This window comes from Ceratina calcarata, unplaced genomic scaffold (assembly GCF_001652005.2).
Source record: "Ceratina calcarata isolate Rehan_Ccalc_2016 unplaced genomic scaffold, ASM165200v1 scaffold297.2, whole genome shotgun sequence".
Lineage (NCBI taxonomy): Eukaryota > Metazoa > Arthropoda > Insecta > Hymenoptera > Apidae > Ceratina > Ceratina calcarata.
In genome coordinates, this window is record NW_017152138.1 from 567,938 (window position 1) to 591,327 (window position 23,390).

The 23,390-nt window shown below is 40.3% G+C and overlaps 1 protein-coding gene across 2 annotated transcripts in view; it reads left to right on the top strand.

Annotated features, from left to right (window-relative positions):
- The first annotated feature begins 7,078 nt into the window (after positions 1-7,078).
- The window catches only part of kek5 (leucine-rich repeat, immunoglobulin-like domain-containing kekkon 5 protein), a 154,118-nt gene continuing 137,806 nt past the window's right edge, over positions 7,079-23,390 (top strand). For both annotated transcript variants that reach the window (XM_026812866.1, XM_026812868.1), the window contains exon 1: positions 7,079-7,160. The gene's annotated coding sequence lies outside the window, so the exon portion shown is untranslated. The remainder of the gene's footprint in view (positions 7,161-23,390) is intronic.

Below are 23,390 nucleotides of genomic sequence, written 5' to 3' on the forward strand. Positions count from 1 at the left end.
AAAGCGTATGAAAGAAAATTGCAGCAGAGGAAAGGTGTCAAGAAAACGGTACTTGAGAGAGGTTGTTAGTGGAAGTTGATCGAGTTCTTAACAAGCTATATTAACTTACCGGACGATCGTTTTTAAAAAGCTATCTCTGTAAAACTTATACGTTCATGTGATCCCAAGTGTTGTACTTATAACGCAAATGGTTAATCGCGAAACAATCAGTGTCAGTGTTGCATCCGCGTTCAATTATAACAAGTGGCAATCGCTCCTTCCAACTATTGCTTTTCGGGGAACCTAATAGGGAAAACGTGTGTGTTTCTCGTAATTCCCGGCAATCTTGAAATCTTCGTAGTACATACTTGAAATTGCCGGCATCGAGAAACCGGCGCGAACGCGAGCAACACCGAAGACACGGAAAGAAACAGTGCGGCGCGACGTTCGGCTAGGGAAAAGAATGAAACCCTGGAAAAGTTCTTCGAGTAGAACTGCCGGAAGATAAGCTTCACGAGGATGGAAGAGAGACGAGTACAGCTGGGGAGAGGGATGGAAAAAGTGTGCATTTAACGTTCGCGGGGGAAGAAACGGAGGGATCTTGCCCGATAATCCTCTCGTTTATATTACTTTACCAACGCACAGGAGTTTCTTCGTCCGTTTCTCTTCCATCCCTGCTCCTGTTTTTCCCTTTTTCATCTGACGCTGACGACATCGCGCCGCACCGTCCTGCTGTCTCCGAATGACAATAGTCTCCGGCTCTTTCATATTCCTCGCGGACCGACAAGGTGAAACGAGTCGCGGATACCGCGACTGCCACTAATGAAATTTCTCCTATGAAAAGCGAACCGTCCGGTTGGCTTCGCTCCGGCCAAACGTAAAGAGTCGACCACTCTCGAGTGATTTTCATAAAATAATCGACACATGTTGTCCTTATCTTCTTGCTTCTTTCCTGTGTTAGTTATCAAATTGTTTGGACGAGTATTTGACCGTGGTATTTGGCCAGTAGTTTTCTTATGTACTCCAGTCTATTATGAAGTAAACAATTTTATGACGAACAATTACTGGATAAAAACAGGTTTTTACCTTTTCGTCAATATTTATTTAACGCGACAAGGTATGCAAAATATTATAGCTTCAAAATATTACGTAATGAAATCGATGAAACCAATTTGTGGATATTTCAAAATTCACGCCCCACTGGGTTGTGAAACGAGCTGTTACCTACAATATTTCCGAATTTTTTTAATGGTTCATCACATTACAAAGGTTACTCACACAAATGTCTAAAAATCAATTTCAGGATGTTTCCTCGATCATCCATTAAGGGGGTGAGAAGGTATTAGTGGGAAGGTAAAATGTTACAAAATTCTCAATATTTTTCAAGTTCGATCACCTACCGACCTGTTTCATGAAATATTTCTATTCTATACATTTTGAATCCTATACATACACACGGTAATTAGTGCGGGCGTAGCTGCGACGGGAACGCTAGTACTCTGTACGATAACTTATTTAATAGTTCTTGTCTTTAGTATATCATTAATTAAAAATACTTGTGCAATAAAGCGTGCATTAATCCATTTGCATCATTCGGAAAATGGACAATTAGCTTATATCACCAAAATTGCACGCATACATGAGTTTATGATGCAAATGGTTAAACATTCGGAATCAAGGACAAGAATCTTCTCCTGGCGATATTTAGCAATTGTTGATTCTAGCAGTTGCAGTGTATGAACTTGGTACACGCCGTTTTTAAGAGGAAGCATTTTTCATTTTTCTCTTTCGTTTTCCCCGCCGACATGACGCGACTCCGGGGCGCGTTCGTGTTTTCGTTTTCCTGGATTATTGAGAATTGATCGGATGAGCAAGTTATGAAGGGTGCAGGTGTTCGAGATTAGAAAGCTCTTCTTTCTCTATTTCTGTCCGCTTTCCTCGCGCCATCACGCGATACAGTGATGTCGAGAAAAGAACGTACGCGTGCAAAACTGGATAGAAAAATGTCCGAGGATCCAGTGACCAATGGAAAATGCGTCGCATCGGCAATTATCTACGCTTCTCAGTTAAATATTACTAGGCGTTAGATGAAGTTTTCTCACTTCATTATTAACTAGCCGATTACCAATAAAAATTTGCCATTTAGAAACTAATTGTAAGACAAAGCAGCAGAGTTGATTTTCACCAATGAATAGTTTCGTCGCGCTGCAGTCTCTATCGTTTTTAACGATTACAGAATAAAAGTTACCATATTAACAGGCTTAATTAACTCACTTTAATGAATTTACAAATCGGTATTTAGACGTTAAATACCATGAAAAGGATTATTTAGTTAGCTTAAATCGAGTCAGATGAAGTCGGATAAAGCTTATAGGATTTGCGTAGTTGATTCCGCGACAGAAATAGGTTCCTTGTGAATTGTGTTAAAAGTATTTAAGAGTTATTTCAAGCTACTGCGTTTAAAAGTTTTTGACTATTGACCACTTTGAGTATATAAAGTTAAATTGGAGTTTGAGGCTTATACGTAGAAGTTCGCGCGGGCTAACTTGGATTTTTTGTTCGAATAAATTTTAATGCAGCATTTCAGTATAATTTTTTGATTGGACGTTGAAATTTAAATCCATGATAATTAAATGATTCGCAACGAGGCAACATTAACGAATATTTCCCCATAGACATAGAAGCATATTCTTTCATCTGACGTGCAGGGTTCTCAGTTATGTAAATTCGGTTTGTACTCACAGAAGCGTCGTAGAAAGAGTGTATATTACATTCCATTTATCCTCATTTAAATTGCCGCTCGCGAGAAATATCTCGGGGCCGTGTCCCGTTTCCGGGCGTTTGAAAGCAATTTTTGAACTTCTAAAAGGTCCAGCTCGACCTTCCTCCTGTACCCAGACAGATTCAGCATGGCGTGGTCGTTACATCTTGAAACAATTCAAAATGCTGCTTATCACTTTTGTATTTCTTCGGTTTTGATGAATTAAAAACGAGAAAGATGATTGTTTAACACTGACGTACGTGGTGCTTCGCTAAGAAAAATATCTTCCAACTTTTCCAATAGCGAGAGGTTACCGCGTCTTGCACGCAAGGAAGACAAGAAACAAATCGTAGACGCGTTCCCTACATAAGAGTAACGCGAAGGGAATAAGGATCTCGTACTCTCGCATCCAGACTAGAGGACAGAAGAGAAAATATGGGAATAAAAGACGCCCCTGGCATAACAGTGAGGCTGGTTCTAGTTGTTCTCCGGGCGGAGCTTTTTTCTGGATCTCTCCCCCCTTTTTTTTTTTTTTTTTTTTTAAGCTCGAATGTATTCTCGTGGTATCCAGTGTTCTAGCCGAAGCTTCTCTGCGGAATTACACTTACCCGTTGCGTAGGTTGTCGACTCGCAAATGGTTATTGCCGTGTACAAGCCTGAAGAGAAACCAAAATGCTCTCACGGGATCTAATTGTTCAATTCCGTCGTCGAAGCGCGGAATTTTCGGCCAAGGGGAATTCTGTGGTGGCAATAATTTCATAAACTCACGCTCTAACCTGGACAATCCACCGTTAGAATTGACAACCGGGCGATGCGTCTCTTAATATATTTTTTTATTTCTGTATCGATACGTTATTTGAAATACAAATTTTATTGCTAAATTAATGTGTGCATTTTCGCCATGATAAATGTTGGATCAGTACAATGCAATGGATAGACTTGTAAGATTACGTTTGCACATTCGAGGGATGGAACTTCTGCTAAATTACCGAAAAGCAAATCTATCGAGTGTTAAAGTGTACGAGTCCACAAGTTCGCGAATAGAGCTTTCCGAGCAACCAAGTTCGAACAGTTTCAGAATTTAAGATCAAAATAGTTTCAACAGCTATTTTGAATCGTTAAAATTCCGAACGTCGCAGCTCCTTCTGAATTGCCTTAAAACTTATTCCCAACTTTTGTTTTATTCGGCGAGTCGAATGACAAATGTTGATATGTAAATCTTGAGAGAAACGTAGTATTATAATAAAATGTGTCGACGTCGCATCGAGTGTAACATTTTCCGTAAGTTTAATCAGAGATAATGGTAACAATCTTTTTTAAAAATCAAAATTGTAATAAACGAAGAATTTTGACAATCGTTAAAATTATTTGCGAACCGTGTACGTCTTTTGTTTCTGTCGCGTACGTGGGTTTAATGGAACTGATACATGGATGGAATTAAAACCGGATGCGAAAGTCAACCTGCGCGCGTGGCTATTATGATGAATATCGGTTTTTAATAACTCCCCGACATGAGTTTGTACATCTGAACTTGGGATAAGCGAAGCGATACTGCGCTTCGGCTTAGATAACACACACTCAAAGAGATGATGATTTGCAAACATTTGATGGAGCAAATTTAGTATTACCCGCGTGAATCCGTAACTCGTCAGGTTCGCATATTAAATCGCGCAAATTAGGTCGTTCTCCTACCAGTTTCTACCATGCCTCTCCCACACTGCTCATCGCTCGCATCTTCGTGTCTCTCTTCTGATACGATCCGGAACGAAACGAGATTCCAAATACGCAGTTATTTTCCGTATGCCGTAACAAAATAGTTGTATTAATAATTGAAACCGCGAGTAAATAGATTTCTTGCAAGTTTGTTGTGAAAAAATATTGAAAGAAGTTCATTCATGACAATTTCATAAGAGAACCGCAAAGGATCGAGAGAGGACTGTGAACGACCACGGATTAACTCATGTCAGATACATGTAGAAAAATCTGGCAAAAGGAGGAATCGATAAGGGAGAAAAGTGAAGAAATAGCCGGACTGTAGAAGGCGTGTCCGGAAAGAACCGGGAAAACTTGTCGCGTCTGATCCCTTCCGCTTTATACGCCGAAACTGGGTCAAGAAAATGCGGTGGAAAAATTCGTCTCTGCCTACGTAGACACGGGAAGATTTTCCTCTGGAAGGAGTAGAAACTGGGCCGGGGCCGCCTCGTTATCGAATACTCACGTTCTATTTTCTTTTTCCGCTGTCGGTGGCACCGGGACACGGTCGACCAGCGAAGCTGCCGCGGAAGAGAAAAACGATGGAGAAATAGGTAGGGTAGGATGCGACCCGAAGAGAACTTGCACGGCCAAAAAATGTTCTCGGCTCTCGTTTGAGCGCGCCGTGAGAAATTTAAGGAACGAAAGGACGATATAGGCAAAGACGAGAGCAGAGCGGGCCACGGGGTTTCTCACGGAACGCGGTGGAAAGTGCAGCGGAAACGGGGAACAGAGGGGTGGTCTAACAAGACGTTGCGATTCGAGATAAGACGAGCGGTTTGCTTATGCCGTGGCCCTCTCTTTTCGTCGGGGCCCTCGCCTAACCCAACAGCTTCATCACGCGCTTGATAAACGAGGCGGCCTGCCGTTGGCTTTGGCTGGAAATTCAACCGCTTCTCCACTATATTCTATCGGTTAGAGTACTGGAGGAACATGGCGCGATGGTCAGTGAAGTAAGCGGTGGTAACATCAGCTAATGTTACGGGTTAAACGCGTTGGTTCTTGGTGTCGTTTTTAAAAAATAATCAAGCATAATAGAACACATGGTTAGACATGAAAAGGAATTGCAACGTACAAATAATCGTAGAATAATTACGTTCTATGTTTAAAATAACTTTCTGGTTCATTGAAAGTTGATTATGTTGTTCGGAACAAGTATGTCTGCTAAAATATTGAGTCAAACCACTGATACTCGCCGAGTTGTTCTTATTAACTTTGACGTGGCTTTCTTCATTCTACCGTTCATTGTGTCTAGACGTTATGCGCGTTTCAGCTTCCCTTCCAGCGCGTTCACGCACGCACACACGGTTACACGCGGCTGCATGTGCCAGGATACGCACTTGGACGAATGAATGATGGATCGAACCTGGTAGCCAACCGTGCGGCTGCCATACTAGCTAGCTATCTCCGCAGTGGCTATTCTATCATTATTGCTGGCTAAGATAACGATACGATCCTGGGTTCCTTGGTCTACGTCGGCCGAGATAGGGCATGTTCACCTTTCATTCTCTTCCACGAATCCCACTCCTTTTCCCCTTCCTTGTACGCGTGCATTTTTTCGTTTTTTCTTCGTGACATCGAGGAGGAGAGGAAGGTTCGCCGACGCGAGCGCGAGTGGTTGAACGACGGCGCATTGTTATGGCCACAGGAATGCTCTTCTTTCGTCTCGAGTGAAAATCCATATCGCGATCACACATACGCAGAACTATGCCAACCCTCTATACTTACCCGCGTTGGGTTCTTTAGGTTCGCTTATCGTTTCATCGCTCGCGTGGTTCGCGTGGCCTCCAGGGGAAAGACGGGCGTCCATTTCTCGTCTTATCGCGGCAGCCTCGCGGAGGCGCGCCACATCCACCCTTCCGCCTATTGCCCACGGCCTACCTATTTTCGCAACCCTTTCTTGCCTTGCGATCGAGTTGACGCATCCTCCGGCCTCGCGCGTTCTTTCGTTTCAATCTACCGCTGATCGGGGAATGTAGAATTGTCGATGGTAAAGAGATAGGGCGCGTCTTCTTTTCCACGGGTTCTCTGTCAGTTAATCTTTTAATTCGGTCGTGTAACTTATTCTGACCCAATTGGTTAGGCTTCACGGGACAAGACGTGAATTCTCGAACATTTCTCGGTAAATTGAAATTTTTTCCTCTCTAGATGAGTAGATGATCAAGCAAAAATATTGCAAAATATAGATTTATTTATTTTGGACAATCTCTCTTTGACATGAAATGGTTTAAAATCCTCCACGTCGTAACTACGATTTTTACTTTATTTTGTAGCACTTGTAGAATATTGGCATAATTTCACTGAATACGGAATGCCTAGAACGCCCTAGAATCTATCTGAAACTAAACATTAATTCGAATTTTGTCTTCTCACTCTGAGAAATAAGGACGCAAGGAGAATCGAATAGTATAAGCCCATACAATTTTTGGCCAATTTAGTAGATAACATTGATATTTTACCGTTATCGTATTCGCACCGTTATCCAAGTCTATCCCCTACGCTGTATTTATTTACTTCGTTCGTGATTTTGTGATATCGTTTTTAAATATCTTTTTATTAAACTATATAATAGTTTGTTCTTTCAGTTGTAGATGCACACGATCCAGCGTCATAGGAGGCACAAAACAAAAACGGGCGTCTACTTTGTGCGCCTACATCCAAGAAAATGGTGAGCACTCCTGTTTTTATTATTCATTACCCCCGTTGTTATAAAACATCGATTTTATTTTTGTGACGGAAATAGTTGGTTGATAAAATGAAACTTTATTCGAACGCAATACGACTTTATTTGATTCATGCTAAAATTTGCGTCACACACGAGTGCACGTGACACGCGGGTTATAAAGCAAAAGGGGTAAAGTATTCCTCGCGAATAATAATCCAGCGGCAACAGCCATTTCTCTCTCGAATTCTCGTCGTTTCTATCGCGAGGCAGCCACGCAGTTACAACGTAATTGCGTCAAATCACGTGGAACGATGCCCAGTGAGGTTATGCGTTCCGCCGCGGCTCGGCGTCGGGCGATAAAAACACAGATCGTCGACTTCAATAAATTCGTGCAATCCACGCGGGAGGAATTTAAGCATCGGCCGCACGCCAACGGGTTACGCAATGAGAAATTGTTACCGATTCCTCACCCTCCGTTTAATCGAACCCGGAGTGAACGCCACTCGAACGTTACGAGAACGGTTTCATAAATACGTATCTGCACGCATTTATTTGCTTCTGTAATCACTTGACGGATCAATCGTTAACGGGCCACGGCTGCTGCGCGCCCGGATTAAACGTTCCCAAATCCCGTTTTCATTTATGGATCTTACAGTAACTTTGGAATTCGTACTTTCTGTCCCGTTTCGAGATTATTCGCCTCCGTTTATACCGCGAAATAAAGGATAAATCGTCGGACATTCTCATAATTTTACACCGACGCAGTGTTGCGAAAAATATCGGCCGTTCGAATAATGGTTTTCAGTTGTAAAAAGAGCACCATATTTTCTATAAAAGGATTTCTTATAATCAGCTGCAAATAAAAAGCCCTGATACGTCACGCGACTGAGTATTCAAGACTATTATTTTTTCACGCATAAAGATAATAGACCAGAAACCCATGGACGCAGACTGTTTTAATGAAACTATTATGGTCTTTCACTGGTCACCGGTTTACCGACGAAAAATAGTTGACTGATTGTGAAACGTGGCCTGCAACAGCGGTCGAAATTCGTCGTGTTTAGTAATAGTCTCATTAATTTATTCCTCCTGACAAATCCGTCCTCACGTTGCGATGGTCATGGTTTATCTACCGTCACGCCCATTTTTTCCGTTCTCTCGTCCTCGCACCACGTCCACCGTTGAAGCTGTTAATAATCTGTTAGACATCATAACTGATGTTATACAATATAGTATACACGGTGTCTCGACTAAGGGAGGCCATCTAAATATCTTCCGTACCGTTTTAAAAAAACATAAAACACACACAAGAGACGTTTAGGTGGCCTCGTTTAGCTGTGACATCTTGTATATTTTTTCTTCGATCGATAATTCGGAATCGAAACTTGGTTGCGATTCATTTTGAATAAGAGCAATAATTAACTGTAACTTTATGATTGTACTTTATGATGTACGTGCCATCGCGCATTACTGGCCCCATAACGTCGACCGTTCGATTACCGGATGCCCTTGTAATAATATCGCATAGCCTACGTGTATATACATATATGTATATGTATAATATTAAGCGTACAAGGTATTTTCGCGTGTACACGCGGACATACCACGTGGCGCGGTTATGCGCGCAGCTATGTATATGTCAGTTGAAATTTGCGAAACGTCGTGCGTCGCGTCGCGACTGAGGCCACCGAGAGAATTCACTGGGAAACGTTAAGTTCGCAGAATGTCTCAGGGTAAAATTCCACCTGAAGGAAATCGTTTTCATAACGCGTCGCATCGCTTGCCATCCTCTCTGAAAAGAATTCTTATGCTGTTCGCAACACGAATTGCCGAGTTTAACTAAATGTCTGGCATTCTTCTCTGTGCGAAACGGAATCAGACGATTTTTGCCTAGTGAGAATGAACAGACGTCTACGTAATGTTTACCGATATATAGTCTCCGCTCAAAATATGGTACATACCGTACGGACATTCACCGTTAAAGATAGTAAAGACTTGTAATGCTTGTTAAAAATCCGTTCGCGTTAGATGGGGCTCATCGCCAATTTTCCTGCTCATCTCTGTCCATCGCTATAGTATGTATTTTTTATATGAATCCTCACCAAATGAGTGAATCATTGAATATTGAAGTTAAGTTTTTTCGACACGCTTAGCTTCTCTTACCGGATTATGATTTACAGACCACAGTGCGATTTATCCATCTGCGCTTTCACGTATCGGCGGATTCTATTCCTTCCGGTACATGAGGATGGAGCACCGGTATCGCTTCGCGACGGAAACGCGCACGATATCGACGGCAGCCCGCGGTCTTTTATCGTCCCCGATGAGATTTCCCCGTGAAATAAAATCAACCGTTCGTTGGGCTTGCGATACAAAAACGATGAGTCGAAACTGTTAACGATAATTGCTTCCCGTACTGACGGATCGTAATTAGAAATAAGCGAAAACAGGTTCCGTCGTCGTCGCCCGTGTGTACTCCAATTGCTCTCCAATACACGTGTGCGATTTAGTTGGAAGAGTTTCCTTTGAAGCTTAGGGAGTTTTACGCGCTGGGCCATGGGACGGCGGCACAGGATAGTCATTATTGGAAGGGGAGAGAGGCAATTTATGGGTAAAGTGTCAATCGTAGGGCGGATACGGGCGCCACGGTTAATTTGCTTTGATTCTTACCCTCTTATACACGATCCAGCTCACCCTTTGCTGCCCGACAACCATGCTGTGACCAACATCGCCAGCTATTCTCGACTTTCTCGTCCGGAAACAGTAATCGGTTCACTGCGTGTCTACCCGTTTTTTCACGCGTTTACGATTTGTTAAGCGTTGTTAGTGTAGAAATTGTAAAATCGGATAAAATCATTTTTATCTATTTCCAGAATCATTGTACCAGTGTACCATGTAAAATACTGTGATAGAATAACTTGTACAATTCTGAACTGTATTTTAATATTTTCATATTCTAGTAACTATATGACTTGAGTGGGTTGCAGAGTTACGAGTGTACGTTCAAGATGATCAACCAGGATTTACTAGAGATTTTATGAATTTCGAACGCGATCGCAAAACTTCGGGAGCATAAAGGTGTCTGTACACGATATGGAAATCTGATCCACAGGGGCTGTAAAAAACCCTTATTTCAAGGAAATAGGTTTTTAACGTACGATGTTATCAGAACATTTTATACAAAAAAAAAAAAACTGACTTAAATTTTAGATTAATCAGAAAATGTGAGGCTCGCAACTATAAATTAAATACACGTACACAGTTGTGCATCTTTAGCTTGCAATCTATTGAACTGAAAAATATATTCAAATTTACCACAGAAATATTGAATTTTTTGTGAAACATATTTGAGATATGTTGTCTTTGAATAAATATTCGTGCAGTGGAAAATCGAATGATCATGGAAAAATGGGGACGTGAAGAGTCTCGTTTCGATATAAAAACAGGACAGGACAAAATTCGTTCGACCTACATGTTAAATTGCGGGCGCAGACTTGTTTTTCATGCCCGCACGAGGATTCGCAAGGGAATAGTGGTAGGATTATCATCGCTTATTTAACTAAACGAAAAACACGCGATATGCGTGCATTCAATGCTTAAATAAATCAACAGTTTTGATATAGTGAAAGGCAGGGTCAACCACTCAATACTTGTAATGACCAACTGCTCTCGATTGTCCTCGAATCGAGATCATTTTTCTGCTAATATAAGCCTTTAAATTGTATGATATTCGTTTAACAGAAATGGAATTTCGTGAAAGGGAGAAATTTCTAAAGAATTGACCAAGCATAGATGAAAAATCGTATCATGTAGTTCACGTGTCAAATGGCGCGCGGATATTAATGTTTTCAAACCGCTCCCTGCTATTATTTTGGTAACTGTTTTCACTACTCTCTGCGGTTTATCGAACTGTATGAATTTTACCGAAGTAAAAATTTAAACAAATAAAGAGAGGCGTTGATGGAACGTGAATTCTTTACGCTGCCATGAGTAAATTACTCTTATAACGAAGGACCTACGAATTTCGTTTATTGTTCCACATTTGGCGACGTGTCTCGCCCGAGTATAATTAGCGCGTTTAAACTGTGTGCATTTAAACCACGATGCTTTCGAGATACATCTGAAACAAGGGACGCGGACGATTGGTATGGTAAAGTGACCATATTTTCCAACAACGATTGACGGTCTCTAGTCTAATTCGTCGCGGAAGGTCGTTCGTGCCGCGAAAATAGGTTGGATTTGAATAATAGTTCTCTCACATCCGGTTCACACTAGAGATCCGTGCACGGACATGCAAATTTTCAGTAACTGTTTTAGAATATGTGCTGGCGCGAGGCGGCTCGTAAACCCTGAACATATTCACCAGACATGCTGCTCGTACCCCATATAATATGTTAATGACACGTCATTAGACCTCAGCCGCACGTAAACGATCTCTTAGAATACTTATCGGTGTTCCTACGGAAGCAACACTGGAAATAAAAGAATAGTTCATACGCTGAGATCAAGCTGCGACGACGGTGGCGAGTAGTGTCTGATTTTGCAACTGACAGTTTAAAAATGAGAGCGATAGAAAGATCTGGATGATAATCAACACCATACCTATGTATCTATATTTTGGGAAAGTTTGTACAGTCTTGTACAGTCTTGTACACGTGAAAATACGTTACTTGTAATGTTTAATTGTAATTTATAATTACAAGTGAACCTGACGCGACAATCGGTGGAAAAGGACGATATCTTATTTTTACTTGCGCTGTAGTGAGCGCGGAGTTGTAAATATTTTGCAGATTCCCGCCGTTGTATCCATTGGTGATACGAAAGGTCTCCATTGCGAATAAAAACTAGCATTGGCACCAGAAGGTTTTGCAACGCTGACAATGGGACGATTTTATTTCCCTGATCCATAGTTTGGCAATCACAGTCGGGCAAACAGTATCGATGTCGCGAACCGATGGATTCCCTTTATACGCGCGTATCGCGTTTAACAAATCGATTTGAACGAAATACTTCAGAGCCACGGTATGTAGGTCGATCGCTTAGAAAGGCTTCCGTTTTAAATGCATTGTACATTTCCGATTGTTTGTACAATCGTATATTTATATACATACAGCGTATTTGCAACGAGCATTATGAAATGTATTTTCATAATATTTAGCCTTAGTTATCGATTACTTGTGCATTTATTTGAAAACACAGTTGATAGTTTAATAATTCGCAATTATTATTATTACGCTTTCATACTTTACTACATTCTATGAAGACTAATATTCTCATTTTTGAAACCTATACAAATCCCACTTTCCTGCGAAACTGAATAACAGATATAACTCACTTTAGAACGTACACAACATGCCCTGTTCAAAACTCTCGCTAAACACGTCAAAAAACTTCTGCACCCTACTATTCCACCGTACAAAGTGCCATATATTTTGCCCGGAGTTTAGGCGGGCACAGGTTTCACGAATCTTTTTTTAACATCCACGCTCTGTCGGTTCGTCGATTTATACGTGCGTACATATATGTATGTAAAAAACGTCCCCGTATGTCGAACGTTTCCAACATCGTCGTCGTCGTCGTCGTCGTCGTCGTTGTCGGCGCTATTTGATTCCACGTGCCGACTATTACCTGGCAAACCGGATACATACATCCCACCGTCGCGTCGGTCGAACAGAATTCGACATCAGAAACGTTTATTCTGTATTCACTCTTCTCTGTGATTTTTGGATCGGAAAAAATAGTACTTTCATCGTGTCGTTCAGTTTTCCAGATTATCCCGCGGTATAAGTTTGCGTAATCCGTACTAGAAAATAAAACTGCTTACTATATTTATTGTCGTCTATGGACAAAGCAGCATGACGAGACTATGATTGTGTTTTCACGTGATCGATATTTTGTTGACAGCTAATAGAAATTAGTAGCTAACTAAGAGGTGAAGTGCTAATTTAAGATTGTATCAGCCGTAAGATTTCTGCAAAATTTCAAGAAATGTGACAAAAAGCTATGTCCAAGATTTTAAGGATTAAACGTTTTGGAAAAATGATATTTATATAGATAGAATAGTAGCTGACAATTGTGTACAAGTTCAAGTCCTACTTTTCCTTACTTTTTATTATTTATAATTTATAGTGTTTGTAGCCTATAATTTTTTCATAAACGAAATAAGAATAAGAATTCAAGATGTGATGACATTTTTAGTAGCCTCTTGTAAAATTTTGCGTAGCGTTTTATGTTAACATAATCATTAATAATTGTTAAAACATTCAGTGTTTTGTCATTGTTTTTATTTAAGAGCTCATACAACTTTAACAGCGTATACCATGAGCGTACGCTAGCATTAAAACCAACTGCAATCACCGATGAAACTGTCAGCTGGCTATTGCCGCGATTCGTATGCGTGTTTGTTATTCGACAAGCAGTAAGTACCTCGGCCTGTCTCGTCACTAGAGAGTCTTTTTGGTTCTGCTATCGCTTCCGCTTGTCGACCGACCGCGAGTTGCTCGATGAAGGCTGCATTTGCTTTATCGAATACACGGCTGGATAGCCGCGAGACCGCGTAATTCCCGTTGTCTCGACGCGTCGCGTCCCTTCATGACGTCGATGTTGGTGTCAGTGCACGAGCGATTGAATCGAATCGCACGATCCGCACCGTGGTTCGGTTCCCCCGGAGAACTGGGTCAACGAATCGACAAAACCCACGGAGATGAAATGTTAAACAGCTAGGAGAGCTGCTGATAGGATCGAGTACGCAATTAAGCTGACAATGGGCAGTTTCGAAATTACCAAGCCCGATTCTGTACTCGCTTGTTACACTTTGACCGTATTACCGATCCCCAACTTGCACTACTAATGACCTGAATGTCGTTCCACTACCGCCGCGTGGTCGTCGCGTCAAACCTCTCGGGCATAAACTTTTGTGTTCTTCCACGACAAGTGCATGTAACAAGCTAATTTCATCAGGGTCAAGAGGTTCATTGATGCCGAGTGTCATTATCAGGGAATGCTCACCTCGAAATGATGTGACTCGTTCTCGAAGCATGTGTGATTCTCGAAAGCACATACAATTATACCAGTCGTTGCGTGATAACCTGACCGTGAAACTTTCATAGCTTCACTATTTATTTCCTTCATTATTATCACGCATCTACTTCATCTTAATCATTTTATATAGGTCACACCTAAATCACGCTGGTTCTTCAACGCGTACTGCAGCTGGATGATCTTATGGGGGTATTGATGGGGCGAATGCTACTCGAGGCTAATCGAGGTTTAATGCAATTTGCATGCTTGATCGTTGATTCTGCCAACCAGCACGCGCTGTTGTTTCAATCGCAATCATTTCGTGATTTCCATTATTACAACAACAATCAGGGTCACGCAACTGCTACACGACGTTGGCAATATTGGGAAAATCTCTGTTACGTTGTCTCTCGTTACAACTGACAGATGTGAACAAAACAGTTAATCATAACATTTCCTAAAGACTCTGTAGTTTAGCTTCATGGACAATGAGAAGAATTATCTATAATAACGAAATCGTTGCAAATCGTTTCTATGGTACAGAAAGTATATTTTGTTCCGAAAGATTTCGAGTTGATATTATATCACGTGCGTTTAGCTGTTTGACGTTGCACAAAGTGTTGGATCAATTTTTCGCAACGTTGTACGTTATGCCAGTTAAACAGTATCCGTGTATTTACGGATAAATTTACAAATGCGCGGAACCGTGCACCACGTGAAATAAATATTCATCTGTATTTATAGATATTTATAATTCGAATTCAGTGTTCCAATGCAGGATATTCGGGTTTATATTCGCGTTTGCAACACGTGATTTATTATTAAAATCGAAATAATACCGTGCAAATGTACGATGAATAAAGTAATTTCTTATAGATATTCCGCAAATTTTATAAATAGTCTATTTCCCACGATTGACTCTGCTTCTCTGTAATGATCACTGGTAAGCTTTTCGTTGCGTCGGACATGTATCTTTTCGTAGAGTTTTCATTATCACGAATAATAATCTTCATCAAGATAAAAGGGAAGAGAAATCTCACTTTATGTAAAAATACTTGGCAGACGAGTAATAACTCGATCGAGTGACGACTCGTCTCCTTTTAGGACGCTCGGTGACCTTTGCGCTGTTAACTCCAGGCTCGTATAGGACACTATTAATTTCCAGCGTGAATCCCGTTCTGGCAGCCACGTTCGCATGTTTCATGGTACGTTGGCTAATCAATTGGTCCGAGTATGATTAACTCGTAAAGTGTATAATGGTAGCACCTTATCGCGGCGCCTCCACGCTGTCTATACGTCTGAATACGTTTAACGGTTCACTGCCGGAGAGGTCTTGGGTGTAATAATTGATCTACAGCCGTGCGAACGGATGTGCTCTAGGCACGTTGACCAGCGTAAGAATAACTCGAGTGGCTAATGAAATTCATTTGTGTCTCGTTACACCCAGTTTACCTTTCATGCGCTCTCTGATTCTCATTACAATTCACTCCTCTCAAATGTTTACTTTCATCATGGGAATCGATCGATAAACTGCGCTATAAAAAGGGAAGTTGAGATGAGATAGCCTTCGCTTCGCAGATTTTACCGTTTTTCATCTAACAATTCTATCGATAACAACACGAGAGGGCTAAATTCAATTTAACATTTTAATTAAAGTAAACTTAATTTAACTTTACTCTGCGCATTTCCTCGATAGTTTCGACCGTCCATTTGATTTCTAAATGGCACTTCAATTGAGTGTTTAAAAAAAGATCTGACCGAAAAAAATCTTATGGCCAAACCGAACTGGAACGTTGTACACATTTTATCGAATCCATAGTTGAACGTTTTCCTATTAAGAATTAACAGAGACTGTCCGCCTAAAAAGTACTAGAACTCGTGTGCGAATTTCCATATCGCTATTTCGTCAAGTTTTATATGTATGCCACCCGATGCCAAAGGACCGTGCAGGAGCAAATAACTGGCTGCGTAGCGTTCTCGTTACTATTGATTGAAATCCTCTCAAATGGAAGAGGAAGAAAAACGTAGTCGATGCTCAGCATCCGGTAGGAAATGCGTCGCGTCGCTTCGTCGCAAATGACTGCTCAACAGATCGTACTACTACGTAAAAGCGTGTCTCCAATCATACACGTCTATGTGAATATTAAAATCGTTCACCAACTATAATCATTTCGTTCCTCTGGACGCGTAACCCACCAAAATCAGTCCGTATCATCTTTTTCCATTTCATTTCTCTCCGGCTTTTAATTGGACTTGTCTCCGTCGCTGCTCCTTTGTAATTACATAGTGCAATTCCGAGAGTGATGGAACATGTTCTTAAAAACATGTAAAAATCAAATATATTAGGAATATTAATTACTTGATTATCGATCTGTATAGTGGATATGTACATAAACATCCCGTATAATAGTAATCCTATTTCCCCTTAGATTGAAATGCATATAATTATCCGAACAAATGAGAAGGTAGAAAACATAATTCGTTGAAAGTTGAGAAGAAGGCGAACAACTGTTTGAGTTGATTTTATAGACAATGATCATAAGCTGAAAATTGAACAATAGCCCGAGAAATGGATCTATTATTCGACAAACTAATTACGCTGCTCTTAGATACCGCTTGAAAAGAAACATTTATCTTTCGTGAGCTTTGTTCCGGGACTCTAAGCTATTGATTTTACACGCGTGCACAGCTTCATTTCTATTTCCTCGTTTCCCCGTTGAAGGATCTCAATGATTCCGTGATTATTTAATGAAACTCTTGAAACGGAACTACGCTCCTTTTTAGTAGTATAATAGGCTTAGAATTGAACGAGGTGCAGTCATTCACATCTGATAGCGTCGTTGGAGCAAAGCGATGTTCAAATCTTTCACAGAAGAATAAATGGGCAACCAATTTATTTTTCATATATAAACTCTATACATATATATTATCCATGCAATCTCCAAATAACGATAAATACGATTATGTCCTCTACTGTTGTATGTAGCATTCTATGTCGCATAATACGTTTTCTTCTATAGAATGTATTATATGTATGTTTCTATTGTTTTTGTCATTTGCAAATTAGACAAATATGCTTAATTTTTAAATTGAGAAATTATTACATAATACGCAAACAATATAAATTTTGCATTAGCTGCACCCAGATATTAATATCTTAATGTGTAATGATTAACGCACACACCTTAGGCTGTCTGGTAGAATTTTTACCGCAGCTAATTAAACCATACGCATACGTTTCAGTTTTCAATTATCCTCCCTAATCGATTGTTATCGAAACCCCTATCTGCCATTCGATTCTTCGGCACTCGACGATTTTCCAACGTCGAACCGCATGGCGCGCAACGTGGTGTCGCTCGTGGCCAAGGTGGTATCGAAATTTATTGCATTTAATACCGACTGCCACGCTTACGTTAATTGCACCGCTTCGGTGCGGTTACGTTGCTGTATACATATATAGGTTCTCCCTGCAGCGACCAGGACTAGTTCTCAGCTTCGAACGATCAGCTATCCCAGAAGTCTGCAATCACAGGGCATCCTGAGACTCCGTGAGCAAACGAGAGAGCGAGAGCGGTGCTGCACCTTAATCCTTCATACTGCAGCCCAATTGCTTGCTACCGATCGAACAGCGCTGGTTGTCCGAGGTACAATTAGTAGAGCGGAAGCTACCAGCGAGGCGGAGTGAGAGTTGACAACTAAGCACCGGTTCCGCTTAATATGTCTACTTAGCGGCTCGTCTCCTGTCTTCTCCCGCGTACAGGCGTGGGAACAAAGACGATCGATCATGGATCGGTACTCGGTCTGCCAGTTAAGGGGTTAAGGAATCCGAGAAAGGGAGACCAGGCGGCAAAGTTTCTCAACGAATTTAACTGTTCCGCTTGAATGGGTAAATCGAAAATCGATTCGTTTGCGGTGCTCGGCGACGAACTGGGTGGCTCTTTCTGGTGTTTTCTAAATGAGGCAGCGGTTAGTCTTCGAGGATTGTTCACCGCGTGTTAGGCCGCAGCTGTTGCGAGGATTTGTAGGCTGTTGTTTTCAGAAAATGATCGAACTAGAATTACGTGTACTTTCCGACTGAGGCTACAAGTTCTTGGAAATGAAATTGTGAGTTTTCCACTGCAAACTGTGATAACCAATATGGCATTCGTTCTACAATTTTCTGATTAAGAGCGGTGCCAGAAAAGCAGCTATTTCTCCTACGTAAATTTTTCTAATCTGATATAACGTTTCCTTATCATTGATATTTATTATATCGCACAACAGATTTTCGTTATACAATGCGCGATCTTAGGAAATGCAATTTCAACAAATTTACATTTCAATGGTTCTGGTATTGAAATATTCGTATTCGATGCAACCACGATTTAACCGCGCAATTTCTAAAGGATTTTTCTATTTTTCATCAGCGGTTAGCCTGTCCGTCACTCGCATTGTAATGGCAGAGAGCCTATCTCGACAAGTATGCTCGAGGCTTTCCACCGCGCAAAGCAAATGAAAAAGGCTCGGTCATTCGCGAATCGATTGGACTTTTCAGCATCAGCCAATATGTGTAGAGTATTTACATTCACACATATACATTATGCATTTAATATACCAAAGTGTCTCGCTTGGAATAATAAACATATCATATAGGTCGAATAATACACATATAGCGTGTCCCTTTCCACGATTTTTTAAGTACTTGCGATAATCTGACAAAAAAATATTTTTCACAAAAGTTTTCGATTGGCTATACATTGCAAGAAGAAAAGTTGAAAGGAAAACTTTTTTTTTTTTTACTATTGTCAAGGTCAGCTTCATTTTTTTCGGCAAACCTTGGGAGCGGAAAACCTCGGCCGATCTCGAGGTCTCTTTCCCGCTCTCCGCGGTTTCTTTTCCCCTCTCGCTTTTTATGGTCGATCTTCACAGAGCGTGCGATGCGATGCGATGCGATGCGATGCGATGCGATGCGATGCGCTGCGTTTCCGTATTTTTCGAGTTTTCGACCGGGTCTGCCAGTTATACCCTACAGCATATACTAAAAACATGTAAACTTCGGAGACTTCGGAGGGCCCTAGTGATAGTTAGCCGAGAATCCGTAACTCGAGGACCCAAACTCTACGGGTCAGAGTGCGCACAGTGACGAAGACGAGAAAAATAAAAGTAGAACGGTAAAAGGAGATAGAATGATGACACAATGGCTTCATGATTTCAGTTCAAGGACGACATAGCACGAGTAAAGCATATCAGTATATGTATGTATAACCGTAATTGTAACGGATTCGAGTAACGTGTACTTGAATTGAACTAACTCACGAATCGTTTAACAAGGTTTCACGTTATTCAGTGGCCGCGGACTTATTACGACGGCTGAAATATGTCAAACCTTTATATAATAACGTTGTTTCCAGCGTCTCTTGGCGCGACCAGTGCATGAAACATTTAACCGCGCGAAATATGTCAGGCTTTCACGCGAATCATTTTACGTTTTCTTTTCATCCGTCGTTCGTTCGCGACGCTTCTTCTCCTGTTTATGGGTTATTCCGCTTCAAATCGCAAAGAATCACAGTCATGGTTACTTTAAGCGACGATTCGTTTAGAAATTTTACGCGACTTTTAACTTCTGATTCTTACATTATAGTTAACAGTTTTATAGAATGATTACAGTTTTTGATATTGCAAAATTTGTTAATTATCCAATTCTATTTACGAAATCAACGATTAATTGCTGAGTGCTCTTTAGTCTTCAATGCTCTACCGTATATGCTGACTGTTGCCCTGACACTGATTGTGAGATCTCACTGAACATCGTCGCCTCAAGCTACCCCAGCACATGATAAATCGCTAACAGTCTCGTGTCGTATGAAACGTTGAAATAACGTTCAATGTCGCTTGTCAGGGACGATGGTTGTCTCAATGACGAGTGTAAGTACTTTGAGTTACTACGATGATGTATAATATACACACATTGCCTCGGCTGTATTTTGTTTTTCATTTTTCAAAAATATAATTTGTCTTTAAGGGAATGAATGCAAATTTTGATTATTTTTGGGTGCATTCGGATTATTAATGAATAAACTACGATCACATTTTAATCGATCATCTTTAAAATAAACTGTAGTACCGTACGGAACAGATAAACTTACGTGAGCATCTAAATAAATGTAACTTTTCATTTTCGTAATTCGTAAATTGTTATTTCCTGATTGACTTTGTATGTTCAACCTGTACTGTAAATTAAGTCTGTCCTAGTACGCGTGAACCCATTTCCTATTTAGAAATATGTATCCGCGTTTCTCGCGAAAGTAAATAAATGAATAATAAAGTACTATAATAGAATGTAGTCTATGCAGTTTTATTAATTAAAGTAACATTTCAAACTTTTATTCGTATAATTCGCAATTATTATTCCATCTACGTTCGTTTAACTACCAAGTTATAATTATATTCGTGTTCGGTAGGGTAGTTTATTGAACTTTCGCTAATAGGAAGTTATAAATTCGGTGAAGCATAAAATTGGCACGTATTGCATAAATGTCGGCTGAATATTCGATAATATAATAGCGGTGACAAATTTGTAGTCAATTTGTTACGATGATTATCTATCACTGGACAACTCAAACAAGCGATTTCTCCTCTACCTTTTCAATTTCTGTTCTACGTTAAATTGAAATTCTTCCGTCAAAGCAAAGTAATTTCCTATAAAAGTTATTATATGCAGTCATATTCATGTTACACGAAATCTCTTGCAAGCTTTTTATATTTTTTACGCTTTTTGAATGATTATATTTTATGATTTTTCAACAATAAAGATCATGTGATATTTTAAACTGTTCGAGTGACAAAGAGACTAATATGATCGAAACAAACAGTTGATCTACGATCTGCGATTTGTACATATGTATAATGAGCAACAGCCATTGTCATAATGTAGCACTATGTAAATTCGGAGATAAGTGTCTCAGCGCTGTTCGTAGGTATCCAATCTTTTGCTACGGGATGTCGTCCGTACCGGATTATAGTCTGTTGGATTTCCTCCAACTGTTCGGGTCCTCCAGCGGTGATATTGAATCGCACTTATGAATTATGTTATATTAGAGGATGGATTAAAAACACGTGTATCTAACAAATTCCAACCCCGCCGGAGATCTCCAAGTTCACAATCTTGAGCGCGTCCGAGTTTGTGGAGTTTCAGGTTGTGACCGTGGATGCCGGTTGAAATATTCTCGCCCGGCTGTCATAGTCTCACTTAGACGTTCCCGCGTTATTTCTAATTCACGAGTTTGCTCAGGAGCTTTGGAGTTCAGGCATGCAGTACGACGTGACACCAGAGTGTACGGTGAATCGTACACCGTACGACCTCGAAATAGAATTCCATCTGTTTTGCTAGTCACAGGAACACCTACCGGCTTCGAATACCACCGGCATTTTTCACGTTGTCTAAATTAATGACGCCGGTTGAGCAAATTCTACAACGATAAACTAAGCTGAGACATAATTAAGCTATCATTCTCTCATGAATACTTTTGTTCTTCGAAGATAATTCCGGGATACTTAATGGGTAGACTCCGCAGCAATGTTATCCATCAATTCAGTTTACGAAGCGAGTTCGAACGCTGTATCCAGAATTGTCGATAACAGTTCAGTAAAAACCTGATTTGAGAGCAGAATTTCGTAGTTTCATAGACCTCCTCGACCGTTTGATCGCGCGTTATTCTGGTATTCCAGAGATGCCTTAAGCTTGTGCTATAAAATAAACAAACGAGTAGTAGTAGGATCAACAGCGAGGCCACAGAATCGAAATTTACTCGCGGCAAAGGATGTCAAAGAGATTCTAACGGTGATCGAACTAGACGAGTGAGGAATATTTGCGAATCGAGATTCCCGCTTGGGCGTTATCGCTTTTTTTTCGTTTCACGAACGGCGGATCGATCGACGGACGGATATAGCGATAAATAAAGATGGCCCATTTTCATCGAAACGTTTATTGGAAATCGCCTTGTTTGGATTTCCCCGACACGACGTGGTCATGGCTGCGTGTGTACGCCGCGAGTCGGGTAAGAGTCGGGTAAGAGTGGTAAATCTTCAAAATGTCACCATCATGTTCGTCTTCTCTTTTCGATGTGTTATAAGGATGAAGAACGGTGTGTAGTACGTACATATGTACGTCCGATTGTTCTTCTCTTCATTTTTAGAGCTCAGAGAGTATTCAGTCGGTTTTCAATGAATGATCGTTGTGTCATTTTCCAAGTTGATATTCTCTGATTCTTCGGGGATTAGATATAACAGAATGTTCTGATCAAAGTGTGTACGTACTTGGACCGCAGACAGTTAAAATTAAATTTCTTAGTACTAGTCGGTATTCAAAAGAATATGTATAATTTCATCAATGGGAGATAGAATAAAAATTCGAATCGTTTCACATGCTTACATGTAGTATGTGCATGAATTTTTAATATCTATTAATTTAACCTATGAACTGTACGTTTAATATGGCAGGTAACAAATTGTTCAAGATTTCACGTGGTTATAATAACAGCCGCATTGATGCACCACCGTTATAATACATATACGTCCCATGCATCATGCACTCACCCATTATGAAAGTTCATAAGCTTTTCCTTCGAGTTTGCGCATGGTGGAACGTCCTTCTCGAGCAACATCGTGTCGAGAAAATGTATAGACCGTATTAAAATTTATCCAGAACAAAATTAGACACGCTTGAAATCTTTTCGCTTTAATAGAATATTTTGTTAGCTGACACAGATAGATATTATAGTACTGTCTAAAATTTTAACCGAACGGATATGAACTAAATATTTGAACAAAAATTTCATTGAAAATGAACTATTTCGTATTACGTTCATTCCAGTTTTAACGATAAAAATTGATAACTATTTTAAAATCGAAGCAATCGACCTGGTTTTTGGGTGCAAGAAATAGCGAGAAAATTAAAATTATTAGAAATTGTAAGAAAGCTCGGATTATTTGATTAAATTTTAAAAAAGTTATTCAATGTACTTGCACTAAAAATATCACTCAGAATTGCTAAGGTATCAGCAGAAGCGTTTTAATTAAATTAAAAGTTTTGTTCATCTCGCATTCGATGCCATACATATTTTTGTTGAGCTCGTAAAAGATTGAGAAAACATTTTCTGAATGAGTTTCTCTCTTTCACATGTCGATAGAAAAAAGAAGAACTTTTTCATTCATTTTCTTTCTCTCAACGTCTAG